Source organism: Lepisosteus oculatus, chromosome 2 (assembly GCF_040954835.1).
Source record: "Lepisosteus oculatus isolate fLepOcu1 chromosome 2, fLepOcu1.hap2, whole genome shotgun sequence".
Lineage (NCBI taxonomy): Eukaryota > Metazoa > Chordata > Actinopteri > Semionotiformes > Lepisosteidae > Lepisosteus > Lepisosteus oculatus.
In genome coordinates, this window is record NC_090697.1 from 32152122 (window position 1) to 32165662 (window position 13541).

The 13541-nt window shown below is 35.3% G+C and overlaps 1 protein-coding gene across 2 annotated transcripts in view; it reads right to left on the reverse strand.

Annotated features, from left to right (window-relative positions):
* LOC107078452 (PC3-like endoprotease variant B) overlaps window positions 1–13541 on the reverse strand; it is a 353320-nt gene that overhangs the window by 130256 nt on the left and 209523 nt on the right. The window lies entirely within an intron of this gene.

Sequence of the window (13541 nt, forward strand, 5' to 3'; positions counted from 1 at the left end):
TTTTGGCTACAGCAGCTGTGTCTCCTGCAGGCAGTCTTAAAGACAGATATAATAAAACACCAGGAGGGAGTGGGTCGACACAGGAGCATGAAATGGACGAGATGAAGCCTCTTTTGTCACACACAAGCAGATTGTAAAGTTACTATAGTAACATGCTGTATTATACCCCAGGTTGATTGTCTTAATCTTAGCTAAACAACAGAGGTAAATACATTCTGTTCCAAACCCATTTGTAGCAAACTAGGTCCATACCAGGATGCTTCCGATGTGCTATGACTTTTTTTTCTGTATGATCAAGAATATCATGCAGTTTCAGAAGATGAGTATTTTCTTTTTCAGTGTTAAAAGATTCTCAAACCAGATGAAGATCACGTTTCTACATAGGCATATAAAACATTGTTTCCCAGCTTGAAAATTAACTGCAAAAAGTGACAAAGCAATAACTTTATCTTTATTTTAAAAAGAAAAAAAAACACAGCATTTTTTCTTTCTATAGACAGTACTATATTTTTGTCTTCTGCACAAGTGTGCACAATAGTCATTTAAAAAAAACTTTTTAATTAAAAAATAATAAATATGAAATAAATAATAATGGTTAAGAAGACAAATTATGATTCTATTTTTATTCAATTTAAAAGTGGAGACTGTATCTGTTTCATGATGGTTTTTAATGTATATTTAACATGATGTGTCTCCATCCGTTTATCTGGTGTTTGTAACAATTAGTTGTATTATTTCTTCATTACACGGGCTGTATTTTTAATTTGACACTGGCCATTAAAGATTCATTATTGAAATATTGTGAAGGTAATTAAACTAACACAATTAAATATTATGTGTGTGTGGAGGGTTGTTGAGGCATTGTAATACCTCAACCTAATGGTTGAAAGGACAGAGGCCTATATGAATAAAAACAAAATAAAAAACTACTACCTTTTTAAAAATAAAACTACGGAAGTCACTTCTTGTCTGTTTTTTTATTGCATATGCAAGTTATGTTTGTCTCCTATAAATATGCAAAATGGTTTAAAGCTTGGCTTTGGAATTCTACAGGTAGATTAGAAGATTGGACACCATTAGATGCAGTTTTGTTGATCTTAGAGTCATTAGACATCATTCCTGTTTTAATACATCCCCTGCTTCCTAAATACTAAAAATTCATTTATTAGACTGCTTTTGGTCTCCACTAAAATGAGGAGGACTCATTCTTCGCTGTCTTTGCAAGTATGGATTTACCCTCGGGCTTCTAATCTGACTTCTACTTGTGCAAGAGTATTACATTTGACATACTTTCAATACTGCTGTGGTCTGAGAACGAAATGGTTATTGTTATTGAAATAATGCAATATGTATGTAAGGTTGAATTACATTTCCTATTTTAAATGTTCTTTGAACTTTAACACACTATAGCCTCTGCTTAAAAATCTTTAGTTTTAGGATCTCATTTAAAAACAATATGTTGTCACAGAAAAAAAAACTATACAGTTTATACAGTTTGCTTTAAATGAGCTTCCTCTAAATATAATAAGATAGTCCAGAGTTCCCATAAAACAACTTCAAATGTTACATCTATTATGTAAACGTTCGTTTTTTTGCTAATGTATCTAGCTAATGTACTGTAGGTCAGGACCTTCCTGATGCAGAAGATAAACTTCAGACACGTCAATGTCTGTGTTTGCTTCATTTTATGTATGTTGTATGACACACAGTATTGTACAATTAAACTTTCTCTATGCTAATACCTCTAATTCGTCAAGACTCTCTACAGACAATCAAATAACAATCTTGATGATCTTGTTATCAAAAATATTTACATATACACGTATATACTGTATACTGTACACATGTCTCCAAGCAACAGTTCATAGTGAAGTCACTACAATATCAACCTTTAACAGGAGGCCTACTCAACTTTTCAGGGAACATTGTATTTTTAAACATTTTAAATTAAGAGAAAAATATATTGTCCAGTTAATAATGGTTGCCTATTTTCCCTGTAGGTAAATGGTAGGCAAATTGCCCTTCTAATCCCTTTACTATGGAGATGGTAGTTTGCCGACAGTTTGCCCACAGGGAAAATAATAAGTATTTATATGACACTTTCAATGCTCAAAAGTTGTCACATAAGTATTCTTAAATTTGATAAAACTTCAAACTTGTAATGTAAAGATTTTAGATGAATGTTTGTACGTGGATGGAAGTCCTAATTGGTATCAGTATCAATCCCATAATAGCCCAGTTCGTTCTCATCAGTACTGCATTAATAAGCAACACACTTGAGTCAAGTGTTTAACTGTGTTGTCATATTAAACTAAGATCATGTCAACTAGGGAAAAAGAGGAAAAAAATAGTAAGGTAAAGATCAAATTAGCTGTCATTTTTCCATCCATCCATCCATCACCAGAAAGTCACTTATTCCTTGTAAGGGTCATGGCCACTGTTGGTTTTTTAAATGAATAGCCTGTAGTCAAAAAATAATTATTCGATGTCTCTCACCCTAGTTTTGAAAATATTTTACTGTATTATTGTTGAATGTGCTAATAAAATATCCCAAGAGTTTTATTTCTGAGACCACGTGCTTTAAATCTGAAGTAAGGTTTATTATTTGTTTAACTAAATGGTTTTCTTTTTTGTGTTCTTCATGACCATCAGTAACTAATGTTAATGCATAGTGTTTTCATTGATTTGTGTTACAATTATGACATAAATGATTATCCAAATTTGATCTATGCAGGTTAATTATAATTACAGGTTGACAAGGATCACCTTTCTAATCCCTTGTTTGAGGTGTCTATTATGCAAGTTGGTATCTCAGAATAACACAAGCTTCCTCCTTATAAAGGTAATCAAAGCTTTTTTTAAAACTAAAAACAAAACAGCTTAGTAAACAGCAAAGGTTAAGAATTGCTCCTTTACTTCAAGCCAATTACAATGCAATGGTCCACTTACACATGAACACAATTCAAGGGCAGCATACAGTACCTACTGTACAAGTTATCTTGTGGTTCACGGCCCAGCTGATCAGAACTCAGGTGCAGCCCGTTCAAGCAAGTACACAGACTATACTCGAAAACACAGACCCACTGAAAGGCTTCTCTCTAATTAAAAATATATGGTCTGTTCATCTGAATCTTGAAATCAAGCTCTTAAAAGTTAGTAGAAAAGCTTATGGACTTATTGGCCACTTTAACAAATTCATATAAAAAATGCTAAAGTACAGATCTAACAATATCATTCAGTCTGTGTCTCTGATTTCAAATGGTAAAAATAGAACCAGAAGTACTGTATATTTTATTTCAAACACATTAGTAGATGCAGAAAACAAAGTAAAAATAAATCAAATAGTAAAATGACTGTAGAATACAGGAGTGTAATACATGTATATACTGTACATTAAGTCGACAAAACCTTATCCAAAGGTTATGTCCAGTCTGCCAAGAACAACATGCCTCCACAACTCATATCATTCTTGGAAGAAGAAATTATAAAAATAACTTGTCCCTTCTACTTGAAACTTAAGCTTTTCTGAAGCACCACCAGCTGTGTGCCAAGGTAGGTAACAGAGAATAAGTCACATGTTCACACCCACTTCCTGCCACTGAAATTTACATGGGTGGAAAATTGCCATTTGGGAGAGTTTTTTACATTGTAAGCTGCTATTAGATTTGTGAAAAACAGAATCCTTCCAGGGTGCGTTGGGTGCTGTCCAACTGCTCACCTGCAAACGAAGCAAAAGGTTATGTTTTCCAATATTGTGATGATAGAAAATCTGCAGTATGATGTGATTTGCCAGTGTGCTTTGCATACCTAACACTTTTTAGAGCAGAGAAGGTCCTCCTGTTATTAGTCCTCAAACAGTATATTATCTTATTTTATATGGATGTCACTATGAATTATGGAACTGGGACTACTCCACTTTATATAAAGTTAAGGTGAGCCACAATGGACAGGGCTCATCAAGGTGACATACTGTACACTAGAGCAATAGTAATAATTATGAGGTGAAAGAAACTATAATACATTCATGGCAGTAAGAGAAGTAAAACTGTATTAAAGAGGACACACATTTAAATAAATCAATAGTTTCTGGAATGTTTACCAGTCTTTCTAGAATGATTCCCAGCTTACTCCAACTGTGATTGGTCATGTACTGTAGATATACTGTAACATGGTTTTTCTTAGGGATGAAAAAGCTATTAAAATAAAATGCATGAAACCTGCCCTGACATTTTATCTGTGCTTTAACATGTACACTCTATTAAAACACTATCACAGATAGTGTATGAAAGCATTACCTCTGTTATACAGCATTACAATTAAAAGGAAATCCAGCATCAACATTGTGCTCAATATTTAAAACATGTCAAACACGTCATGAATAAAGAAATACTGCTCTTAAAATAAATTTGCCCCGGGGGTGTAACTTGCATATGTTTTTATTGGTTTCAGTTATTTACAGGCATGTTAGATCAAATGCTAACAAATCGCACATCAAATCTACATGAATAATGGAAGAAGGAAATACAAATCATTTTAGTATGGGAGAAAAAAAAGATTTGAACCCAAAGGACAGTCTACAGTAAATGCCTTAGCAGGAGCATAGCATATGTAACGGATTTCTTGTAAGCCAGCAGACCTCAAATTAATTGTACTGAGTTAACTTTTCTTCACAAAGAAATTAAAGATCTGCTGTTGTCAACACTTGAGCACAACCTTGCTGATACTTAAACGCAGAGGAGGGTGTGACATCCTGCCCTGACTGCCTTGCGCTAATTAATCACTCTGGTATTTAAGACCATTCAAGCAGACAAATAAATGGAGAATAATTAGGGTATCTTTGTTCCAGCCCAGCTCCACTCGCCAGGAACTGAGGGAGAGGAAAGACTGGGAAGTAAGTGAGATATTAGTATGCACAGCTTCTCTCCTCTTATTCAAGTTCCAGAGAGATTAAAGGAAAAGCCAAATTAGCAGGCTTGTGACTGAGGTTATAGCTTGAGACTACAGCACTGGGATAGTGCCTGCATGTGACACACAGTGAATAGCATGTGAGCCGCATATCGAATAGTTTTATGTACTGTACATTTTTATAAATATAAAATGTACAGTAGTTGTGAAGTGTTGTTACAGTATCTGTCAGTCTCAAATATGCCCTCTCTTTGACCTTGGGGATTTTTCTATTTTAATTTAAGCCCCTCTGTAATTTTGATCCATCCATCATTAGAAAGCTGCATTTTCCTGGCAATGGTTTTGGAGTCTACCGATGGGATAATAACGGAATGAAAGGAGTGACAAGACCTTGGACAGGACACCAGCCTATCTCAGGGCACACACACAAGGACACAGGGACAATATGGAAACACAAGTTAATGTATCCACTGATTTGCCTTTCCTTGAGAAGCTGGGGAAACCAGAGGGTGAAAGCCCATTTGAATATAGAGAGACAGATTATACAACTAAGACCTCGGCATCTAACCCAAAATCCATGAATCTGCAGCGCTAACACCCAAACCACCATGTCATCTCCCTTCCAATTTCATATTTAGATTTAAAACTAAGCTTGATTGCTAATACTGTCTAATTAAAGTAGCATTATACAGTGTGGCCATATACAGTATTATATACAAATCATTCTGGTATGGAGGGACCAAAAAATAAAAAAAGGACCCTTACAGTTCTCAAGTACTATGGATTACCTCCAACCACCACACTGCTACTCACATGCCTTTGATCCCAGGCATGTTCCCAGGAATTGGGAGTTATGGAGGAGACTGCAAGACCTTCTAACCACTCTGGGCTATAGATGCAGGATACATTACAAAAAAATAAAGTCACCCACTGCCAGATGCAACCTTTTGACAGTCGAGGTTAATTGAGATTTTGGCTTTGATATCTTTCAGATCACAATACGGGAAGGAAAACAAAATGAGGTTTTATGGAAATGTTAAAAGGTTTTAATTTTTTTACTAAATCTTAATTACTGTACTTCAAAACTAGAAACTGGACTTGATTTGCTGAATAATTTCTGTTATTTGAAGATGGTAATATAGGCAATTCAATTCAAAATACATTAAACTAGAAATACAAAAATGTGCAATTTATACAGAAACAAATAGATTTTTGTTCATTATACTCATAGGAATAATTAAAAAGCCTAATCTTAAATAGCACAAATCTATTTTTGTCAGACAAAGGTAAGAGTATTCTTCAATACTGTGAAAGTCTCTATCACTGATATTTGAGTGCCCCATTTTTACTCAATTTCTTTTATGCATTCCATTCACTGTAATACAGTATGAATATACTGTACAGTTATACAAATATTTGTCTCCTGCCTTAAAAGAACAATATATTAAAGCAAACGAGTTTTGGATTAATGCCATATTTTGCGCAATCTATTGTACAATTGTATTGGGCAATCAAGAGAAAATAGTTCTGCAGATAGGAACATTGTTTCCACTTCCCATCCCATTTCAGTGATATAAAGAAATATAAAAAGTTTACAAATAAACTTGAAAACCGGTTTCTCCATCTTCTTTCTACAGCCACCTACATAATTACAGACAATTAATATGATTAGTTTGTATTTTAGTGCTTATTGGCATGGTGAAATCATACATTTCCATGACCAGCACTGAGAAAGGGAATCGTTTGGATGATCAAAACTACAAAGACAAATATTTTTTTAGAAAATATTTGACATGAAATGGTGAGTTTAAATAACCAGATGTAAACCACATATGATTTAAGAAGATTCATATCTCCCATGTTTGTAGATGGGTAGATTCCAAGTGACATCCTTTTAAACCTCGGTGGATCAAGGGATTAAAATGACTAATGAAAAGGTTTGAAGAGCACATCTTTTCATCTCCCTTTCCTTTCTGATTTTTATCAGTGCAATGCATAGATAACTTGAGCTACACAAGATATCGGAAACAAGACTTCCATCACCTTTCCTGACCAGAGCAATCCCCAGACCAGGTAGAACAGATTCAATGTGCATTTCAATTCCACTCACTGTTACCTCCACTAAAGACCCTAGTGAAAGTAATTCTGCTAGATGAATGGAATGCCAATACTTAAATACCTTGCAGAACACAGACCATATTCTGTCCTAGTTACTCTTTCTGCTTTCCAGAATCTCAACACATTATTCAGTGGAGGTTCTTAATATAATGAAAAATTTGAATTACATTTCATTTAAAAGTCTCACAGTTTTAACAGTTGGCAGTATTGCACATATGTTCAGAACACAAATATATAATATCTTTGTGCACCTACTATCACTTGAAAGAAAACTAAATGCTGTTTTGGTTATATATTTCAAACAACATGAAACTATAGTATAACACCAGAATAATTATACTGTACATATATACAAAGATTTTAACCCTATATTAAAATATGCCTGAAAGTATAAAGAAGAACATAAGCTATTTGACGCATGTGGTCCATTTGATACTCTACATGGTAGTTAATTGGTCCAATAATCACATGCCTCCTTTTCCATTTTCCCTTTGTGAACTCTGGTTCATGTTCATTCTGAAGAAATAAACTGAGACGTCAATACCTGTGAGAATTTTGAATATTTGTACCAGGTCCCATCATAATCTTTCCTATTCAAGATGAGTCCCTGGAATGTATCCAGATGCTTCCAGATGCCGTTCTCTGGTCTGATTTTACAGCAGTAATGCAGTATCTTTTCTACAATGTGATGACCAGAATTGTATGCAATATTCCTTATTCTAGACATTCATTATTTAAATAAGGTCAATATTCCTTATTCTAGACACCCATATTTTTAATAAGGTCAATATTCCTTATTCTAGACATCCATATTTTAAACCAATATTTTAGATCTATTTATTCTAAATAAGGCCGAATGTAGAATATTTTAACAATTCTCATCACCATATTTCACAAAAGATATTGCTGTACAAAAATATATGTATATATAACAACATATTTCAAATACACATTTTAGTAATTTTATATAAACAGCAATATGATGCCGCATTTAAGGGTGGTTTGTGGCATCAAATAGTATAATTTATTTATTAGAATTTACTACAAACATCGACATTAAGAAGGGGATATCAGTAAGTACCTCTCATTCCCTTTAATTCAGGGAATGAACAATCCACTAAATTAACTATTCACTGCATCTTATGCCTCTTCTCTCTATGCTGTACCCTGACAAAGGGCTGCGTCTCAGACAGCTCCTGATCTAATGCTTGACTCAGTGCCACACTTTGAATACGTAACATGCAGTCACCACCAATCATAGTGCAGCACTGACCAATATAATAGCATACCAACAACCAATAACAAATGAATATACTGTACACTAGTTTTGCATAAGTAAATGGTTCTATATAATGTTTGGGAATGTATTGTATCAATAATCATCTACCACATACTGTACACATGACAAATTTGGAATCAGTATATACATTAAATGTGAAAATCTTGGAAATGGAATACATTCTTTTTCAAAAAATGCATGGGTGTTATTATGAGGTATATTGATTGAGTCTCATGTTTCAACTATTTTTTTAGAATCAGCTCATTTGTATCAGTTACAGTATTTTTCTTTGACATTCTATGTCAGTGATGTCATCCAGTTTTATACATTTGCATACCGTTTGTGTTCCTGACACTGATCGGCTTCTCAAAGTGTGCAATGCACATTCACACAGCCGTCTTGTCCACAGGTGAGCATTTTAATCTGCAAACACCTTAGAAAAAACACGTAGGCCATGTATTCACCTTCAATGTACTGAAGTACCCCAGTTGCTTATGACTTATATTACATTTAGTACAACCTTTTAAACCTAACCAGATTCTAAGGCATGTTTCAAGAGCTGAAGAGCTCTTGTCTAAACTCATCAAATCCCTTTCTTTCAATGAAATACAGGGCCATATGACAGGCTTTGTACTGAGACTCTGACAGCATGAGCTTAGAAGTAACAGTAAAAGAAATTGCTCCCGTTTGTTTTTTTAGGGTAAATTGTGAGGAATAGGCATGTCAGATACAAATAGAGTAACAGCAGTCCTGAATATAAAGTCAGGAAAATGTATCTATTTTCTGGCTGTTTTGGACAAACAAATATTTGCCAAGACTTTCCTTACAGTCACTCAAACCAGTAATACACAGATTGAGATGAGGAAGAATGGATGAACATACAGTAGATGTGTGAACATAGATAATCTGTAGCCTACAAAATCCTCTCTTACACACCGTGAATATGTGTGCAGGAAATTCCAGACTACAGTTTGTGTGCAGCAAGAGATCGGGGTAATTTCTCAACAATATGAAATGAAACTATAGCTGCACAGTAACTGTGTTTTATTGCACTGTTTGCAATGTATAAATCCAGTTTTAAAGAAAGGAATTATATTTTCTAAACTCTAATTAGGATTTGAGCTCTGGCTTCCACAAAGAGCATGTCATATTTGAATGACTGACACAAAACATCAAACGCATTAAAGTTATACACACATTCAAGTAGAAATGGTTTATAGTCCCAATGCCTCTTGACAGTGTCAGAATTCATCTGACACTTTTTTTTCTGGGGTCTTAGCAACTTATGACATCCATAAATGAGGTAGGTAAGAAGAGGTTGAATTAGTTAAATACTACCTAGAGAGGAAATATGTCTAGGAAAGTTCCCAACTTCAGGTTTCCTTAATTAAATCATTTAATTTTTTGAACTGTAAACAATTTGTTAACTACTCTGGCAGGTTAACAAAACAACTTTATGCCCAATTATAATTATATAAGTTCATCTTTCTCTCCAAATGCATGGTTGCTATGGATGTGGTAAATTAGTTAAAATATGAAAATACAGACCTGGCTTTAATTGTAATAGGATTTAATTTGACATATTAGAATTTCAGACAACAGCAGAACATAATACATTTAATAAAATCTATATATGTATATTTAAAATGCATGTGTAAAATATTGTAAGTGGTAGTAAATTCACTTTGTTGCAAGTCCCAGAAGACAGTGATTTCAATTTGTTGTATTGTTTTCTGGTATAAGAATATATTGAGTATGTGTAATTTGTTTAAATACAGCTGGTAAAAAATATCTCACCTCTTCATGTTGTCTGTTCTTGTCTTCATACTGATATTTCTAGTTCACTTACTAAAAATAAAAGCCTTTAAAGTGTGAGGCGCACTAAATTGCTCACATGTGTGAAGTGGATAAATGGCTTCACACCCTTTGGTGGAAATAAATCCTCAAGTTATCCACCATGCCCATGCTGTAGATGATATACTTGCTTGAAGGCTTAGATATTGTGCTCCAATCAGCTGTCTAGGCTAGTGCAGTTTTTTTCTCTAGCAGGTCAGCTCATGCTACTGTATAAAATAATACTGGCAATTAAGCCTAGAAAGGAATAAAACAAGGAATGTACCTAAAGGAAATATAAATATACTGTACATACTGTAACATTTCTGGAACAATTAATTTTCAAAAACAAATTCATTTTGGGGTAAATTACATTATTCAAGATTTCATGTAAATATGATGATGCCATGCAAAACAATGATTTGAAGGACTGAAATACAGTAAACTGTTTTTCTTTAGTGGGTTTTTCTCCTACTTTCTCTATTCCAAAACAACAAGAAAACAACTATAACATTTAACTACAGTTGTAGGAGCCATTTTCATTTTTGGTTATATTCTTTTAAAACAGTCCTGTAAAAATCCTGTTAAACCACGTTGTTTGTTGTTACGTAAATAACATGTATGCCTTTAAGACGGCCTGATTTGGTAACCAATCACAGATGTTCATTTCCGTAAATTCGAGAAGTTTCTGTTTTCAGTTTAAAAAAAAAAGGAAACTAGTGCCGCACGCTTTCTGACGTGCTTGTGTAGGTGCATGTTTAGTTTATTTGAGCGTTTTGGAATGATTTTGGTATTGTGGAAAACTTATCCTTTTCTACCCCCTTTGTTTTGTTAACGAAACCAATGTGAATATTAATAAAACATGTTTACATTTTAAACCTGGCGACGTTTATTGTGGAATCTATACGGGCACAGTCAGCCATAGGCTCGCCTTTCTTATGGCGGAATTCGGAAACTGAAATAATGAATGTAGTCCATATGCAAGCATGTTTAATCAAGAACCCAGAATGTAAAATTATTTAACTGGCTTTCTATTCAAGAACTATGAACACTGCATTGGCATTTTATATCAGAAGGTGGCACATTAACTCAGTGGTTATCATTGCAGCACTGGGGCCCTGAGTTCAATTCATGGGGTGTTGTCTGTGTAACGACAATAACAGGGATCTCAGCCTCCCGGGCTGAGGGAGGTCTCATTTAGCTCAGCCAGCAAGTTCCCTGTAGCGTGATGCCAGAGACCCGGGTTCGCGCCCAGGGAGTGAATGACAAACTGGTAGGGCAGGAGCGGCAAGGGCAGGAACCCCAAGAACCGTTACAGTAGATCTGCATGGAACTTAATGCACTCCCCATGTTCATGTGGGTTTAATCTGGGTGTTCCAGTTTCCTAACACAGCCCACAGACAGACTGGGAAACGTGACTATTACTGTTTGTGAGTGTGTGCATGTTTTGTGTCTGTGTGTGGGCTGTGATGGACTGGTGTCCTGTCCAGGGTGTATCCTGCCTGTCACATGCAGAGATGGACTCTGGCTGCCCCGCAACCCTGAATGGACAAAGCGATTCAAAAATGGATGGATGGGTCACCATCCATTTGCCTTTGACTATACAGTACACACTCACTGTTTGTATAGTCAAAGACAAAGAGACATTAATTTAGTTAAATAAGTATACAGTATAAGTGGTTATAATTAAAACAGTCTTCTACAAATCCTTCATACCTCCGTGAAAGCTGATGCTGCTCAATGTGTTAACTCTGCCTTGAAGAAGTCTGCAGGTGCACTAAGCCTTAAGAGAGGTCAGTGGATCTGTTAGCATTACTTTCTTTCCAAGGATGTAGTATTTAGATTTGTGGGTAGAGTAGCCGAAAAGAAAAAAGAAAAAGAAAAAAGGAAGCCTGTATGCTCAGGCACACCATACAGGGTGTAAGCAATCCCCAGCTAAATGCCTTTCATTAAAGAAAATCTATGCAGCAACAGGGCTGCTCTGATATTGCGACACTGAGCCATAGTGAAGGTTGCTTTGTCTAGACTCTGACTGCCTTGGAGCATCGCAGTATGATTTAGCCCCATGATCAGGGGCAGAGGTCAAAGACTTTATATTAAAGGTGGTCACAACAGTATCTTCGTGTTCACTGTTCCTAAATCAGTGTTGTGGCAGTCAGCAAAGCAAGGTCTGTGAAGAAATGAGCTGTGTCACTATTCTGTCATGCTTGTTCTATTCAAAGATTGGATTACAGAGAACAGCAAAGGAAGCAGCAGCAACCTTATAAACCAGATTTGCCTTCAATTCAAAATAAAAATTTGATTTTTATTGCGCTAATTGTATGCATGGCCAACTGTGTTGACAAACTCATTTTAAAATCGATTAGTCTCAGAACTCTGTCTAAATGCTGCCCCCATTAATGGCTTATTTCTTCTTGTCCCTGATTCCCATTTTAATGTACCATCTGGTAAATCATTTTATGTGCAACACCTTGCAAGCTTTCAATAAAGTGCAGTTATTTTAGAGGTTTTTAATTGTTTTAGTAGGGGCTAGGGAAAGGGAAACTCAAAACCTAGGCCGTCCAAAGAACACAAATTATGAAGAGAGCAGCCAATCAGTTTTCAGTGAATTGCAAATAAAATTTCATTACAAATACAGGAACAGGTTATACTAGGTTAGCTGCTTGAAAAAAAAGGGAACATTTTATTTAACGTCAAAACGTCTACAATAAGTGAAATTGTTTTTATATTTGCCTATGTATACCTGTAGTTTTCTTTTAACAAGGATTGCTCTGCACCAATCATGTGGATGTGGATTGTTCTTTAGGAAGAGATATACAACAAAACCCTCCATCTTTCCAGGCACAGCCAAGTTCATGACACATTCACACATTCACATCCAACTTAAATTCTAACCCACACTAATTTTTAAGTGATACATTCATCAGAAAATATTTATAATTAAAAAGAGAATCCTTGAGAACATGTGGTTTGATTTATTTAAACAGTGGGCTATTCAGCTCTCTTGTTTTCCCTTTTCAATACTCTTGTAAGATCTACAAGCGAGGTTGAAAAATTCGGTCCTTCATCGTCTTTCTTTGCCTCACAAACAAAAAAGGGAGTCATTGAGCTGGTAGTATCTTCATTCAGACCAGCTTTCCTTGGGCTTGACAAAAGGATATTACAATCCCTTCTGCATTCCGTGCCCTTGAGCACTCGCTATGCCAGTGCCTGAAAAAGAACTGACCTACAGCACAAGAGCTGCCTCGCACACCACAGACATTTCAGTTCTGTTATGTTGATCATACAATTCAAAAGCAAGTGTGTGTGTCGGGGGGAGGGGGCGGCACTGCAGAGTAATACACCACAGAGGATAAATCCACTAATGGTTTCTCCTTTTTTATGTGGCGTTATTCCACCCAGCAGT